This window comes from Ptychodera flava, assembly GCF_041260155.1.
Source record: "Ptychodera flava strain L36383 chromosome 3 unlocalized genomic scaffold, AS_Pfla_20210202 Scaffold_26__1_contigs__length_13983176_pilon, whole genome shotgun sequence".
In the NCBI taxonomy this organism is placed as follows: domain Eukaryota; kingdom Metazoa; phylum Hemichordata; class Enteropneusta; family Ptychoderidae; genus Ptychodera; species Ptychodera flava.
The window spans coordinates 13781865-13798870 of NW_027248280.1; the positions used below are offsets into that span (position 1 = coordinate 13781865).

The 17006-nt window shown below is 37.9% G+C and overlaps 1 long non-coding RNA gene across 1 annotated transcript; it reads right to left on the bottom strand.

The window, feature by feature from the left end:
• Positions 1 to 364: 364 nt before the first annotated feature.
• On the bottom strand, positions 365 to 1686 carry LOC139125797 (uncharacterized). Its single transcript, XR_011550350.1, has 2 exons — positions 964 to 1686; positions 365 to 600 (listed from the first exon to the last, which is right to left on the bottom strand). It is a non-coding gene; the product is annotated as an uncharacterized lncRNA (long non-coding RNA).
• Positions 1687 to 17006: the final 15320 nt, after the last annotated feature.

The following is a 17006-nucleotide window of genomic DNA, read 5'->3' on the forward strand; positions in this document are numbered from 1 at the left end:
TATGAATGACAGGGTCATCCTGGCAGAAAAAGAGCACCATGAAAAGTACTGATTTGACACCAGATTTTACTTTTATTGATGTTGCTGTTACGAATTTGGTAAACATTGTTACATTTGCATGTTTGCAAGGTGTAAGCAAATATCAAATAAGTGAAATCAAATTCCAGTGAAATCAAGTACTTTTTACACAGGCTCTTTTAGTGTACATGTATTATATGATACAATTGGTTAGAGATGTAATTTAACCATATTTGGCCTAAAACTAAGACAGGCCAAACAGAGTTAAAAGCAACTCAGACTCACCTGATCACAGCAAACACAAGCAGACTCACCTTTCCAAACGTTCAAAATAAAAAGCACAAAATAGGCCTATATCTGTAAGTCTGATGACCAATTTAATAAATTTTTGGCTTCAACAAATTTCATAGACACAGTGAAAAGTGATTTAGTCAAAGATTAGTTTTAAAAGAGTTCATTTAGCTCTGGCCAAGTCTCGTCTTTCATGTCCTATTTTGTTTTGAAATTTGATATTGAAGACTTCTTTAGGTAGGTCATGATTATTCTTGCCGAATTTTTCTTGGGCCTTGGCTGATATGCACACTGAAATGAAACAGAAAGAAGAGAATGAACTTAGCAACATTTATTAAGACAACAAATTTACAATACAGTTTCAGAACATGTGTGTGATTTGTTACATACACATAGAGGAATTTTTTACATGCATCTTTGCGAGTGCAAAATTAACACATTAAAAGTGTAACATATCTAGAAATGTATTGGGCTTGTGTAAGTTGTATTGACTTGACTAGTTGTTGCCACTGGCCCTCAAGCTCAGGTTAAAAATGTCGGGCCATATACAAAGCCAAGCTTCCCAGGGAAACATCGATGTGCAAAGAAAAGCCTCTCTATAAGGCATACTAATTTCGTAATTGCCCTTTATAAATATGCATTTCAAATACTTACCGGATCAATGGAAAATTATCGTCCACGGCGACTTGCTATCTCGGTCACTGCATCCAACAATGTCGCGGGGAATGTCCACCGAAACATACATAGATCTAACTCACTTGCTGTTTTGACTAAAAATGTGTCGTCACTGGGGGAAGAAATGACTGAGAAATCAGCCATAATTCGTAAGATTCAGCTGGAGATTTGAACAGCCGTTAATACTTGAAAAAACTATGCGTTATCTCATTTGAGAGATGCAACGCATAATGTGTCCGATAACGATCGCGTGGGAACACAAAGCATTGGTCAAATTCGAAAGGTCAAGGGTCGTGACCGTCGCAAAATTTTGACATTTCAAGTACGCGTAAACTGTTCTTTTAGATTTTTCTAATAAGCAAAAAATGACTTTATATGAAGAGATCAGTTAAAATACGGAAGTCCAGCACACTAAGCCAGCACACTAAGTGAACCCCGTTGCAATACTGATCAGCCTTGTTAAATTCCAGCATACTCATTTACGGGACCCTTACGTTCATACCCTGTTGCGTGCCGTCCACTCTCGGAAACGCAACTCTTTCCAAAGTCACGACATCATACATCGTCAGAACCGTTAGTCGATCCGGCTCGATTTTTGAACGGTTTGGGGATGAACAGTACCTGTACTGCGTTTCCATTAAGTTTTATGTAAGTTGTGATCGCGAAAGTTTTACAATGGCAGATGCAGAACCGTCGCAAGTGTGTTCGTCATTGTGTGATGATCTGACAAAATTTATTGACAGATCCAACCATGTGAGTACCTTTCAATAGAATGCAGGTTCCGATCATATTGAATATTTAGCGGTGAACATGTGTTAATTATTTCACATTTTGAAAATAAAAATAAACGATGTTTAAAATTTGATCTGTGCTGATTTATCTGATTTAATTTACTACTCACAGACGTTCGCAGCCATCTGCATTACTCCCCTCTTGTCATATTCATTGGTTTATGCTGAAAATCCTGGTCTCTTTTTTTTGAATGGAGATGAATTAAATTAATTCTAACTATATTTAAGGGATAGTCTGTAACTTCATAATTTTGGCAGAAATTTTGTTCTTCGTACATCGACTAGCCAGTATTGCAAATGTTACTCTATTTTCTAAAACACGTTCAAATGTCCAGTGTTCACAACCTATATTATGTAAAGTCAGCATTGTTATTGTTGGTAAAACACATTTTGGTCTGGACTAAACTTTAATTGAACACAATAACACGTGGACTTTTATAATATACATGCACACAAAGTGTATGTTGGTTGTATTGATAATATCAACGAGCTAATTCAACTTAAATTTGTGAACCAATAAAGTAATACATAACAAAAATATTAACAAAATCAAAAACTTACAGCTTTACACTGTCACTTTAAAATGGCAAACCGTTGCTTCTGTATCCACTAAATATTTAAGTCTGAGAACAATTAACTGGTAACCAGTGCATGTGACCCATGTGACATTTCTATTGTGCAAACATGAGTAATTTCACCTGAAAAACTTAACTCAAGTAAAAACAACTCTACACATGAGTGCTGCCTAATTTATTTAAATTAAATAGACGATAGGGATATGAAAACATGAGAATTGACAAACAAGTCAGTCCTTGGAGTTTATTAATGCATGTCTAAATTTTTACTGCCACATGTGTAAGCTACCATTCAATCATTGACAATTTTCCCTTCTGTCATGAATTCAATAGGACTGCTAATGAATGGTTACTTCACATGGCTGAGCCTGATTTCACATGCATAGCTTGTGATGAATGTTCAAATTTTAACATGTCGTATTTCCAATACTGGCATGTGGCAGGTTGGGCTGCTATGGACTGCCTATTTTCCCTCAAATAGCCATGCCACCTGTTCCACACAGTTATGTGCACTGGCTAATAGGCAGTTCAGTTTTGTAAGGGAATATACTTGTCAGTATTGTGTTGTGCTATTTTAATCATAATATTGCTGATTTTACACAGAACAACTGCATTGTGAGGTTCAAGACTTGGTATTTCATCACGCTACAAGAAGTTTAACAAGGAACTCCAACCTCAACAAGGAACAAAAATGCTGAAAAATATTCTCTGTCTGTCATGGTGTAAAAAATTTTGGTGGCCCACCCCTTACCTTCCTTGGAATTTTCATGGCCCACCCCAAGAACACTCATTTTTTTTCGTGGCCCCCCCCATTTTCTCTTCCGCCCCCCCCCCGCCGTTAATTGTGCTCGGTCCCTAATAATGAAAAATTACCACAAAGGAGGGATAAAACTGCAGCAAAAGAATATTGACACAATGAAATAATGACTGACCAGCAAGAGATATAACGCTTGTAAAAACGCAAAAGATAAAAGCACAGATGTTTCGGGTGCAACCCTTCGTCATCAATTTTAGTGCCGACGAAGGATAGAACCCGAAACATCATCAGTGTTTTTTCTTCCGCATTTGAGGTGATGAAATGTGTGACTGTTAAAGTCAGGTATTACGGGTGCACGCAGATTTAGCCGAGATGTTTTCACTCTGATGAATCTGATACGTTGAGTTACTGAATTCCCACTTCAATTGATTCAGTCTGGCAATTCTTATGATATTATTAGTGCATTGCGGAATGAAAGATATTTTTTTACCTCAACAAATCTCTTCTCTTTTGAAACATTTGGTACAGGTACTTGGTGGACCTCATATGGAAGAACTGGCTGAGATGTTAGGTGTGAAACCATCCTTTTGGCGTCTGCTCCTGTCGGATCCGAAACTGGTTATGGCCTACAAGTACGGACCAATGGTACCTTACTGGTATCGTCTGGAAGGTCCAGGAGCATGGCCTGGAGCGAGGGATAGAATATTGAATGCGATAGAAAACACAACCCACGCTTTGAAAGGATACCCCTCGCTCAAAGAGGAAAAATGAACTAGTTCAAATGGCAGATATTTTTAAATATTTTTGTTTCAAGATTTATAAGTCGACTAATTTCTTGTTTCGAAGATGTATATATCACAAACATCTGCAACCAACTAAGCCCACAGCTCTACAGCAGTCGAACACTGTGCGCTAGGTTAGTGATAAAACAAACTTTTCCATTTAACGGCTAGGTTTATGCCAGGTTTTGCCCCGTTAGGCTGGTAATGTCAAATATTATTTTTCAAATTGGCGCCATATTAAACATGCCCGAAGGCTGAGTTGGAAAACTAAACGCAGGTAGTTAACGTCAACGTCACGCAAATTTTAGAGAACTAGGTAAAGTTACATGGTGTGCACATATAATTTGCATGTGCAAACAATGATGGCACGAAACTTATGTTGAAACGAAAATGAATAAAACGTATCAACAAATAAACGAGCATATATCAGTCCAAGATATATACGTGCTAAATTTAATTTTATTCCTGGTAACCTTGCTAATCCTAGAAAATTAGCCTGCGCTAGACTTTTTTCGAATTTTCAAAAACATTTCGTAAATTTTCCAAATTTTCCAGTATTTAAGTGGGTCGCAGACAAGAAACAGGAAATAAGAAAAACAAACTCCGCCCTAGGTACCCCAATTTCAATGCATGTACCGGACACACTCATATTTATAATTTGGTATATCACATGCAAAAGTAAGGCTGGTCATCTCTGAACGGAAAATACCGGGATTTATTCTCTGGTCGTTCTACGTCCCGACAACCAGCGTCCAAGTCATCAATGTTGATGCGTAGGAACTTTTTGCGTCGATCCTTGATGAGCTCGTCAACGTAAATTTGTTAACAAGGCAGCCCGTATTTCTCCCACGATCAAAGTTTGTCCGACATGAAAATTTGATAAAAATCAGTCATATGTTTTAGAGACTGCCAAAATAAATCCACTCCGCAAAGTTTTAGCCCTTCTGTTCCAGTTTTGTGGCCCATGTAGGGGGTCGTATCCGTACAGGCCCCATAATATTACGGGCAATCTATACAATGCTTGAGACATCATGTACTAACAGGATTGCTATTATCGAAAATTTAATTAAGGTCCGGATTAGAAATCGGTCATCAAAAATATCAATGGTCATTACACATGCATAGGCTGTCTTGACAAGCAGATTACTTAGAAGTGGGATAGAAAAGCTAGTTGATACACACAATTCAGAATAGCCAAAAGTTACAGCTAATGGAGCATTTAAGTCAACAGGAATTATGCTCAGGACAAGTATTATTTGATTCTTTTGGACTCTTTAAGAAGGGTTGTCACTGAAGGCGGTCATGATTTGTTCAGCTGCACACTCTTCTTACTACAACAATTGTAATGTATGAAAGATACAGTAGTTTAAACTTTTACCAAGATCTTTGGCATTTGTTTTCTGAGTGTCAACTTAACTTTGTTATACCCAGCAACTTTTGCAGTTTAATGTTTGAAAATTTCTGAGTCTGAAAGAAATTTTTTCGTTCTCTACCTCAACATTTTCAAAGTCATAGTGTACAAGTTGTCAAAAGAAGCAGTCGGTTACTGTCACACTGTACATGTAGTATATATTGTGTACGGGCATGAGGTTTTTGCCATATTTTTTATGGAATATTTCTTCAGACTCACAGTCACCTAACTATAACTTTACTTGTGGTACTTACACGTACAAATACAACTTGTCCATCCAAGCATAGCTTTCAATATAGAACACAAGACACACTGCATTGTAATAGTTGAGTTTTTATACTTGTGACAAAAAATAAAATTTGAAAGTTAAGTTTACCATATTGTTCTATGTTGCGTTAATTTCCTGTGTTTTCCCCTTGCTGACTTGATGGTAGGTTTTTCAAAAATCCCTGGACGGAAAACAAACAATTTTCTTTCATTAGCCACCCGGCAACATTCGGAAAGACAACCACGTGATTCTCAAGGGGAAGGAAGACTGGTTTCCTTGAAATCATGTAAGCTGCCAGGAAGTACACAGTACAATAAGTTACCCAAAATTCTTTTTTATTTGTATCCTTGAAGGTTACTTTTCTTATACCTTCTTCAGTTCTGTATGCAAACAATAATGTGTGTCATCAGAATAATTGATAAATAATATCAAGTAAAAGTACGTTTAAGAAATTTCAGCAAAAGTTTCCAAATAACCATTAAACAACCATTGAAGTCACGTTTTGAAGGTACTAAAATGCCATACATTTTAGGCAGCAAGTTATGACGAACTGAAGGGGTCGTTCTCTTAGAAAAAGTATAATGCAAATTTCTTTAGTCATTTCCATTGGAAAAAATCAGTATCCTTTTGTTTCAAAAAACAGGTGCAACTGGTCTCCCTACTTTCCCTCACATTATTCTGTATGGCTGAAGACACAATCAGTGGAAAATTTTACAAAAATGCTATCTCCTCTCTCAATCTTGCATAATTTTCCAAATCATTTAAAATGCGAAGTTCGATCGTACGGACGACAGTGAAGTTAGCGAAATCGGATGATATTTCTCAGGGTTTTATGTTAAAATCTAGTGTTGACTAACACTTTATCGATGATGTTTTCGTTTTGAAAGATTAGAAAATGAACTGAATTCTATCGAATGCGATCATGCGACGGCTAAGCTGAACCTACCCGTCATGCGTCGCCTAGCTTCAAGTACACGGTCATTCATCGCAAAATCCTCAGAAAATTAAAGACACAATATTTTTTCAGTCGAGCTTTTTACTGATGATCGAATCTCCTGCCGTTGCAATGAAATTTATGATCACTTACACCATGCCACTCTTCTTCCACCGCGATTTACGCCCCATTCTTTGTTGGTATACGTACATTGCTCTAACAGTTCTTCAGGTAAACAAATAGGCCTAAGGTCATTAAGTATCAAGCTACGAATACGGCCATCGGTTCCGAAAATTTACAAAAATGGCGATGAATGTTTGACAGTTTATGAATTTCTATCTTCAAACCGTTGCACAATCTTTTAACTATGTATTTATCATTCCTAATACATGCGCACCTCGGTCGTACGGCGTACTGGCCCTCGCACGCTCGGTCCCTTACGCCGTTCAACCACGGTCCGCAGAAAACCGTATCAGGGCCGTAACGATTAATGTGATATGATATGATACGATACGATAAGATACGGTAAGAGATGATAGGATTTGATATTTACTTGCATTTGGTGCCCATATAAAATGTTATAAATTTTGTAAATTTCTGATTTTTTCATGTGTTCATGTGTTTTGCACTTTTCAGTATGTATCTTGGACGATTTATATTGAATGCCTTGAGAGCACTTAATGTTTCAAATTAAAGTCTATTCCCAATTACTAGGTGCCAGACATCTTTTGCTGTTTTACTGGATTGAGTGATTATTCCATTGCAGAATCACAACAAAATAGATAATGCAAATCAAAATTGTCGTTTTAATCCTACATATACTATAGCATCAAGTGATCTATTAAAAATTCATAAAAATGTAGCAAGATTTTGACTTCAATCGACGTTTTGGACCCAATGTTAGTATCCCTTCATTTTCGAGTAAACTATTGCCACCATGTTAAACTTAGACATTATCTGCTTTTTTGCATGCATATATATACTGGCTTAAAAACAGTTGTTAGGTGCAATACCCGTTAACTTAATCACAAGTCATTCTTAATACATTTTTGTGTACAAATTGTCAATCGTCTCGTGCTGCCCATTTATGTGTCTTGAGATGGGATGACAACTTTGACGTCGCTTTTATTCTTTGCCAAAGATTCTCTTCGCAATTGAAACACGATATCTTCAAAGCATTATCCGTGAAACCAGTGCGACACATTTCAAAGACTTTACTTACACTTCAATAGTTCTTAGAGGAAAACACTTACATGTCAATGTGATCTGAAACGTCATCACTGTGAAATAACGTCAGAATCGTCCAACCATGCTTTTCTAATAACATAGTATTGTCGTTGAGAACGCCCTTTCCATTTGAAATTTATCAGCGTGTCATGGTTTTTCTTATACATTAGAAGAAAGGCTTTGTGAAATTACTGTCGAAGCATATCCTTTGAATAGCTGAGGTGTGATTCTCAAGAATTTCTTTTGAATACTGAAAATGCATCGATTCGTGTTAGTGACACACTTGATGATTAATGCATTGGACAATTCTTAGAGATTACAATACGTTTGAAAAGCAAAATACCGTACGAAAACAAAAAACTTCAAACTGCACCAAAAATCATCATGCATTTAATATGAAGAACTTTGTTTTGTTATCTTGCGATTGCACATGTTTAAATGTGTAGTAAAGTGCGAGACAAAATTATTGTCCGATTTCTTTAAATTTATATCTAAAAACTGGACAATGATTAGCGGATTTCCTTGCTTTTCGACGAAGTCATTACATTTTAGTAACACCATTGTTTATATAATACAAGACGACAACCTGGCACAGTGTTTACTCACTATTCACACAGGAAATATTATGAGAACATGATAGAAGAATAATGAACTTGATATACGATATTAAATGACAACCGATGAGACTAGAGCTTAATAAGACAAATTACTACTTTTACCACCAGGTCAAAATAGGGATTGGTTTTAAAATTGCAAAGTAAATGCAAAAAGCGGGGACAATACTCAGTATTTCTCAACTATTTTCTCAACGATTCATATAAGTTGACGATTTGTTTTCTCTCTAATGCAGTCAATTATGTCTCGTGTCTGACAGATGTAATGTAATGTAATGCGATGAGATATGATTAGATTAAATCTCATGTCATTTCATGTCATGTCATTTGATGTGAGGTGATTTGCTATTTTTTGGCATAGAATGAAATGATATGATATGATATGATATGATATGATCGGCTGTGATATGATATGATATGATATATCACTAGGCAGAATACTTGATACACAAAAATATATACACACATACTGACTCTGTACATTTGTCAAATACCTTGAGTATACGAGCATACGCATACTAATAAGTACGGTGTACATTAGTGTGCAAAGATCTGCGTTACGCGTCTGCATAGATAGATAAAACACCGTATATATCAACGCATTGTAATGTTCAATATACGTCAGTATACGTAAATATGCTGAACGTATATCAAGCGTTTTGCCCAGAGTGATGTGATATGATATGATATGATATGATATGATATGATATGATATGATGTGATGTGATGTGATGTGATGTGATGTGATGTGATGTGATGTGATGTGATGTGATGTGATGTGATATGATATGATATGATATGATATGACATGACATGACATGACATGACATGACATGATATATGATATGATATGATATGATATGATATGATATTTAGAGGTTATTACCCAATATCACCTGTTCCTGTGTCGTATCAGCATGAGTGTCATTTGTGCTGCGTCAGACACGAGACGAAGTCGAGTGTCTGACGCAGCACAAATGACACGAGACGAAGTCGAGTGTCTGACGCAGCACAAATGACACGAATGCTGATACGACACAAGGAACAGGCGATATTGGGTAATAACCGATTTATCATATACCCATGCCCATAATTTTAGGGAATTTTTACTAATAGAACGAAAAACCTTTAATTTTGAGGCTTTACTTTATTACGCCTTGCGCATAAATATCAGAATGTTTATGTGAACAGGCTTCATTCATAAAGTATAAGCTACGACGAAGATGTCAACATTACGCGCGACATCGTCCATATCTCAATGAAACCCAAGAAGAAAGACACCGGGATACAAAAATCGTCATGCAGAAGGAACATTTTAAGGTGCAATATGCTATTACAACTGTAACTGATCAAAAACTGCTCAGCTTTAAATCTATCCTGATTTCGATCGTCGTACGGCACGGAGCTCGCGCATAGAGGGACGCCATTTTGTTAGTTTACCTTTAGAGTTGCCATGTCAACAGTCGTCGCGCGCGCGACATCGCTGTCACGCCACGCGCTCACTACCTGTTCGGTGGAGACCGTGCACAGTGACGGCGCCGTCCGAACGGCAGAATGTTTGCTAGACCTTGACCAAAAAAATACCATGGGAAAACATTTCAAGACTCAACGTGATATTTTCGTATTTTGCAACCAGAAATACCCGTGTTCCACGAAGCCCCTTCAAGTTTTTTCGTCGGCGACATCGCTTCGCAGGCGGGGAGCGGCAGCCATTTTGTTGTTTACGTTGTTTACCAACAAACTGCTAATGTAGTTCGGGAAACTCTAAAACTGGTGACGTTCATCGTGCATATCTCGACGTTTACCGTGAAATATCACGGCTGATATTTTACGTTGAACGTCACTAGAATGTAGCAATATGAGCATGGGTATATGATAAGATATGATATCAATTTTAATCAAATCTTAAGCTTTTTCTATGTGTTAATGTTTTTCTTTTTGAATTTATATTTTCGGTAGTTTATATTGCACGCCTCAATTGCATTAAATGTTTCGAATAAGGTTTTTCCCGATGACTGGGTGTGGGACATTATTTGCTGTTTTAACCAAGATGAAAGTCCAATGACATCAACCTACAGTTTAATAACTTCGGCTACTTTGGTCATCCGTCGTTACCTGCACACCTAATGGAATGGCTTATTGTTCCTGTTGTTTGAAAATATGATAAAAGAACGACTTTCAAAGCAAAGCGAATATAGAAGGACCGTCATTACCATTATACAGACGTTTCCTCTCCAGATCCTCCTGATATCAGAACATACGGTGAGTCAAGAATTTGATTTCTTTTCTTAAAAACAGTAAGTTCATCATTCAAAACGTTGCAGATTCGACTTCCGATCGTTACAGACATCACTTTTTAAATACAAAACATTTATCAATAATCTGATCCAATCTCGAACAGGATAAATACATCCTATCCCAATGCTTTTTGTTAGAAATATTTAATGTTAACAAAATCTCGCTGCCAACTTTTGAAACTGATTTGTATAATCGAAAGGAAAAGAACTCTAGGTTCATAATGAGTTTATATGTTCTTGAAAGTGTACAATACTTACCAGCAAATTTGATCTGCCCTCTGGCAATTCTAATTGTGCAGTAGGTTCAATGCACTGAGAATCAATATAGATAAATAACGTTTGCCATCAAGGGACTCGAACTTGTTTTCACTTAAGAATGTAGACATTGCAGCTCTCTAAGACAATTTCAACGATTTGGCTTTTTTTTCTTTTCTGTTTCTTTGCGAAATGTATTAATATCGCGCTAAATTTGTCATTTTCGGACCAACAAAATGCGAAATTTAAAATTTTACCAGTTTTTCCAAAAGGATTTAGCCTAACAGCTATGCTGTTAAATCCGATCGATTCTGAACGAGATATTATGTGACGGTTTGTCAATCTAGGTAAATACATCAACAAAGCGAAGCAACAAAAAGACGATTTAAGAAACTGACATAACTATCACACCCCTTCATCTGAATGCAGGACATCGTTTCCTTCGATAGCGTAATTAAACCGATTGAAAGTATCCCCGTCTGCCTTCGGGGTGTGGCTATGGAGTGGACGTCGTACCTGGCGATTTCGGTTGGCGATAAACCCGAAAGCTACACCTAAACGCAAATTCAACTGAATAAATGAGTACCGTATAATCTTCAGGAAAGCCGCAGAGAAGGCACAAGTAAAAGGTCAATTGACGGACAACGATGCATTTCATTCATCGCACAATAGATTCCGTAAATTATCGATCGGAATCGAACCTGCAGGGGAGCACTATAGCAAAGATATAAGCTGTCGAGCTGCAGCCTTAACTATTCAGTGCAGCGCTGTGGAATCCAGATTCGAAAGTTGACTCAGACAAAAATCAAAACAGAACAGCGTTTACGTCAAGTAACAAAAATTAGTATCTCCACGCGAGACGTGTGTTACTGCAAACATCAAAGTTCGTAAGACGAAAACATTGACTACCGAGATCAAGACTGACGAGGTGACACCGGCCGGACGCTCAGCGCAGTGCGCAACGGGCATACAAAACCGCCTTAATTTCGACATTTTCTGGTTAAGTTGGACTAAAAACATGAATAATAATAATTATTAACAAAATATCGGGATTTATGTTCTCGTACGTCGTACGCTTATTATCCGACACGCGACAATAACCCCGTTGAACGATGCACTCGGACATAAATCACGGTATTGTGTGAAAAATGATACCATGGCTATTCGCCACTAGCGCAGTGAAAGATATATCCACCGATGGCCGACCTGCTTTAGCATTAGGACATTGGGAGACGATGATTCACACCTTCACGTGACCGAATCTGTATGTCTGATTGGTGGAGACATCATACAACTATGTCGGATTTATAAATGAAAGTACCTGTAAATCATTTACATATCTCTAGGGTGACAGGCATCTTTGTGAATAAAATTAAAGTAATCCCGGTAAATGAAACACAAATGGCGACAACAGTCACGCAATTGTTCGACAATAATATTGATCATCCACGTCAAATTAAAATAATAAGACTTCATATATATATATTATATATATTATATATATATATATATATATATATATATATATATATATATATATTTGATCACAGTTGTTGTTGACATTGCTATGTACGTACCTTAAATAATGTAAAAATATGTTAACCAAAGACGTTCAGTAAAGTATCAATATCAGCGGTCTAGTTAAATAGATGTCATTTGACAAAGATACAGAATTCGGACGTAACACTTCTGACGCCAAAACTAACGATCACTTAATTTTTACAGTGATATTCAGTCATTCGACTGAGTACATAATAATACATAACGATATATTTTCATCAGGTGTGCGTGTTGGGGACAAAGATCAACGAAAATATGTGCAGACAATATAAGTTCTGCGCTTAATATTCTCAGAGGTTCTATCAAACATGGCATTCCGCTCGGGTACCTATTTTCTGTTCTCACTGCTAGAAATCTTCCTGCACCTTGAGCAGTGAAAAACACCACTGAGCACGAATAGCTTTGTTGCCTGCAGCTGGTAGTCTGAGTGCGCAAAAATTAAAACTACACAATAAAGTTAAGTTCAACGTTTGTAATCGTAATTGTCGTCCCAGCACTGATTTTGCAATATCATCAGTTTTTGTACATGCTAAGGGTTTCGGTACATGCTCAGAGTTTTGGTACATGCTCGGAGTTTTGGTACATGCTCAGAGTTTTGGTACATATTAAGAGTTTTGGTACGTGCTAAGAGTTTGGTACATGCTCAAAGTTTTGGTACATGCTAAGAGTTTTGGTACATGCTAAGAGTTTTGGTACATGCTCAGAGTTTTGGTACATGCTCAGCGTTTTGGTACATGCTAAGAGTGTTGGTACAAGCTCAGCGTTTTGGTACATGCTCAGAGTTTTGGTACATGCGCAGAGTTTTGGTACATGCTCAGAGTTTTGGTACATGCTCAGAGTTTTGGTACGTGCTAAGAGTTTTGGTACATGCTCAACGTTTTGGTACATGCTAAGAGTTTTGGTACTTGCTCAGAGTTTTGGTACATGCTCAGCGTTTTGGTACATGCTCAGAGTTTTGGTACATGCTCAGAGTTTTGGTACATGCTCAGCGTTTTGGTACATGCTAAGAGTTTTGGTACGTGCTCAGAGTTTTGGTACATGCTCAGAGTTTTGGTACATGCTCAGCGGTATATGTATGCAAACAGTTTGACCCTTGCTGGTGATGTTTTTACGATGCCTGTTAACATACATGGCATTGATATATCTTCATTAGAAGCGTGGTTGCAATCCTAAAATAAAATTCGTTTGATTTTATTTCATTGAATGGCCAAGACTGGCATTATTATGAAAATCAGTTCTCATACAGTGAATGTGATATAAATACAAGTTTTACAGTTTTAAAGGCTGCCTGAAAACAATGAAGTGATCTCGCGTGATTTTTACTACGTAATAGTATACATTGATTGAAAAGCTCTCCAAAATGAACTGGGATATAGCATATTCTTGTTTCGATCATATTGTTAGTCATAGAAATGACATAATCTAAGAGAATGCATCCTTTTATATTTAAGTAAATTACGCTTCAGTCATCCTTCTAGGTTCGATTAACGCTCTTTCCGTCTGGTTCATAATGGTTTGTCTCTTTTCTTATTTTGGTCACAGGACAATGGCTTCTATGGCCATATTATACATATTAATCTTTAGTCTGCTGAAAGTGAAAGCCGCTGACCCATGCACTGACGAGGAAAGCTCGACTCGTGCAGACTCGTGCTCCTTCTTGACAGGCGATGAGTTTTGCAATAGGAAGTTGACTTACGTGGGAAGTAAGTTGATGTGGGGTCGTAGATGGAGCTGCAACTGCGATGAGGACTGTCTGCGTTACGGCGACTGTTGCTATGACTACCTGCACGTCTGTCACAACCAATCTCTCGCCAGTAAATCCCAATTTCCTGAACTCGACTACAGTGTCCTCTATACATGCGTAAAGATTGAAGAAAACTCACAGAGCGGCGTCGTAATGGTTGGTAAATGCCCGCAGTGGTGGCAAGACATCGAAATCAGGGGAAAGTGTGAAAAGAAGCTACCGATGAGTGAGTTTATATTCACACGTTTTCAGTTTCAGTATCCCTTTTAACTTAAAGAGCCAGTAACTCCAACTTGTGATGCTTTTCTTTTTATTTTTTTGGTCCGAAATAGCAAGCATAATTACCTCGGTCTGTACATTTGCAGACTGCATGGTTCTTGTTGCCGAGCATATTCTCGCAAAAGTCTTAATGCAAACAATAATTGTGCCTTCTACACATATAGACACTTGTGTCAACATGCTTTTGGGAGTGCAACAAGAACTCGCTATTGATATACAATATAAAAATAATGTCATATGAACAAAAGCATCAAAAGTTAGAGCTATTGGCCCTTTAAAATATTCGGTGTGACTATGAGGTTTATTACGAAAATGCCGCAAAGGATGCACTCGGCCAATGAGTCCTTGAAACCGTTCAATAGTGAACGCGCAGATATAGCTGCAGGGGATGGGCACCTTGAAACCGTACGTGTTACGGAAAGGGCGTTCCGTACGGTTTTTTTAGCGCACGCTAAATTCTATTGTCCCGATGGTAGATGTATAATAATAATTATTATTAATCAACCAACAAAATATGTGATGACACAGAAATACAAGATACAACTTATCTTATCGATTCTTTGTCTGTGGATTCCCAAACAGCCTAGCCGCTTCTTTGACCGAATAAAACTACTTGAATCATATAGGTTGGGGCTGGGATTATATAATATTTGTTGTAGTCGGTGGTTGTAGTCGATATATTTATTTCCGCACAGAAACCACATTTTGTCATGTAATGAATGAGAATCCAGCTGATTCACCTCTATTTACTTATCTTCTTTATACCGTTGCAGGCCTATCAGCTGAAAGTGTTCCAGTCATATGGCCTGCCAGTTCCGAAAACTATCGCAACATATATTGTGCACTGTGCAATGGTGTCAATCAGTCTGAAATCGTGGCATGGAAAGTCAATGTCGTACTTGTCTTGAAAGATTCTCAAACAGTGGATGGTCTCAACAGAATGGAAGATTATGTTTATTTCGCCAATCATGGTTACTTTGGCATATATAACTGCACTGCATGCCACATTTACAGTGGAGAACAAGTTTGAAGGGCAACTGAGGGCGTGTACTCCATACATTGACAACTGCATCGATTCGCATACGGAAAACAGCAAAGAAACGGACTATTTGCACGACATGTGTCAGTCCTATTTTTCGATCATTGAACACAGAGCTCATAACAAGCTACAATACTTCAGGAACATTCACTGTGCTCTTTGTAATAATGCTACAGAGGGAAATATGTGTGGTTTTACATATACACACATGCATTTTAATAAGCATGTGTTTGCATTAAATCTTCTTTTTGATATAAATAGCCGAGGGCAATTACAGCTGAGCGTCAAACTCAAACGTACCCCATCGTTTTCCCTTTCCAGGAATTTGAATTGTTCTGAAGGTGAAATTTTGATCTTGCAATGCAGTCGTGTTTAGCCGTTGTAAGGAAGCGTCAAGTTGGTGTTCATCGTCATGTGACGCTCGACAAGACATCGGCAACTGTCCCTGTCGCTCTTCTCAATGACACCGTCCCAAATCCACCCGAAGACATTAACCTAACTTGTCCAAAATCGGCAGAGATTGTCACGTTAAATCAGAAAGATTTCCACATAAGTGACGAAGTTCTCACTTTTTCAATAAATGCATTTACCTTCACAACATATTTTTACAAACTTGTAGGAAATGCATCAATGGCGATTGTTTGTTTACCGAGGGATATCGTCAGTCACGTGGGAATTAGTAATCATTCCTGGGTTACAATTATTTGCTCATCACTGTCCATTGTTTCTTTGGTTGTCAACTTACTTATTTTTAGTGTGAGCAAATCCGTCAAAAGTTTACCGGAAAAGTTGCTGATTAACTTGAATTTGTCCCTTTTGTTTGCCCAAGTCGCTTTAGTATCAAGCATGGGGTTAAATGAAATGCCGAGTTTATGTACTTACATTGCAGCCGTTCTGCACTACACCTGGTTGGCTAGTTTCTTCTGGACAACAATAATAAGTTTTGACATCTGTCGGACCTTTCGCTCGGTACACAAACATCTCCGAGTCTTACAGAATCGCCGGTGGGTGATTTACTACTGCGCATGTGGCTGGACGACACCCCTCCTTGTCGTGTCCGTCGCACTGCTTGTGGATTTCGGGGAGTTTGCAGACTTTGATGTTGGTTACGGTGCAAATGCGATTTGCTGGATTCGTAGTAAGTTTGCAGTGCTTTTGTTCTTCTTTCTTCCGATCGCAGCTCTATTTTTTATCAATGCAGGCTGTTTTGTTCTCACACTGTGGTACGTAGTCCGTTCCTCAACAGGCTCGGCTGGAACGAATAAGATCGGCTCTTGGCAGCGATATTTTCTCGTCTGTGTGAAAACGTTTCTGCTGATGGGTTTAACATGGAGCCTGACATTGATAGCAGCAGTTGTAGAAGTTGAACTTCTGACTTTCATCTCAAATATCGTTAACTCTTTGCAGGGAGTGTTACTTTTCATGGCCTTCACTGCGGATAAAATCAACAGTGCACGAAAAGCTGCTAATCATGCTCGGGAAAGCGTCA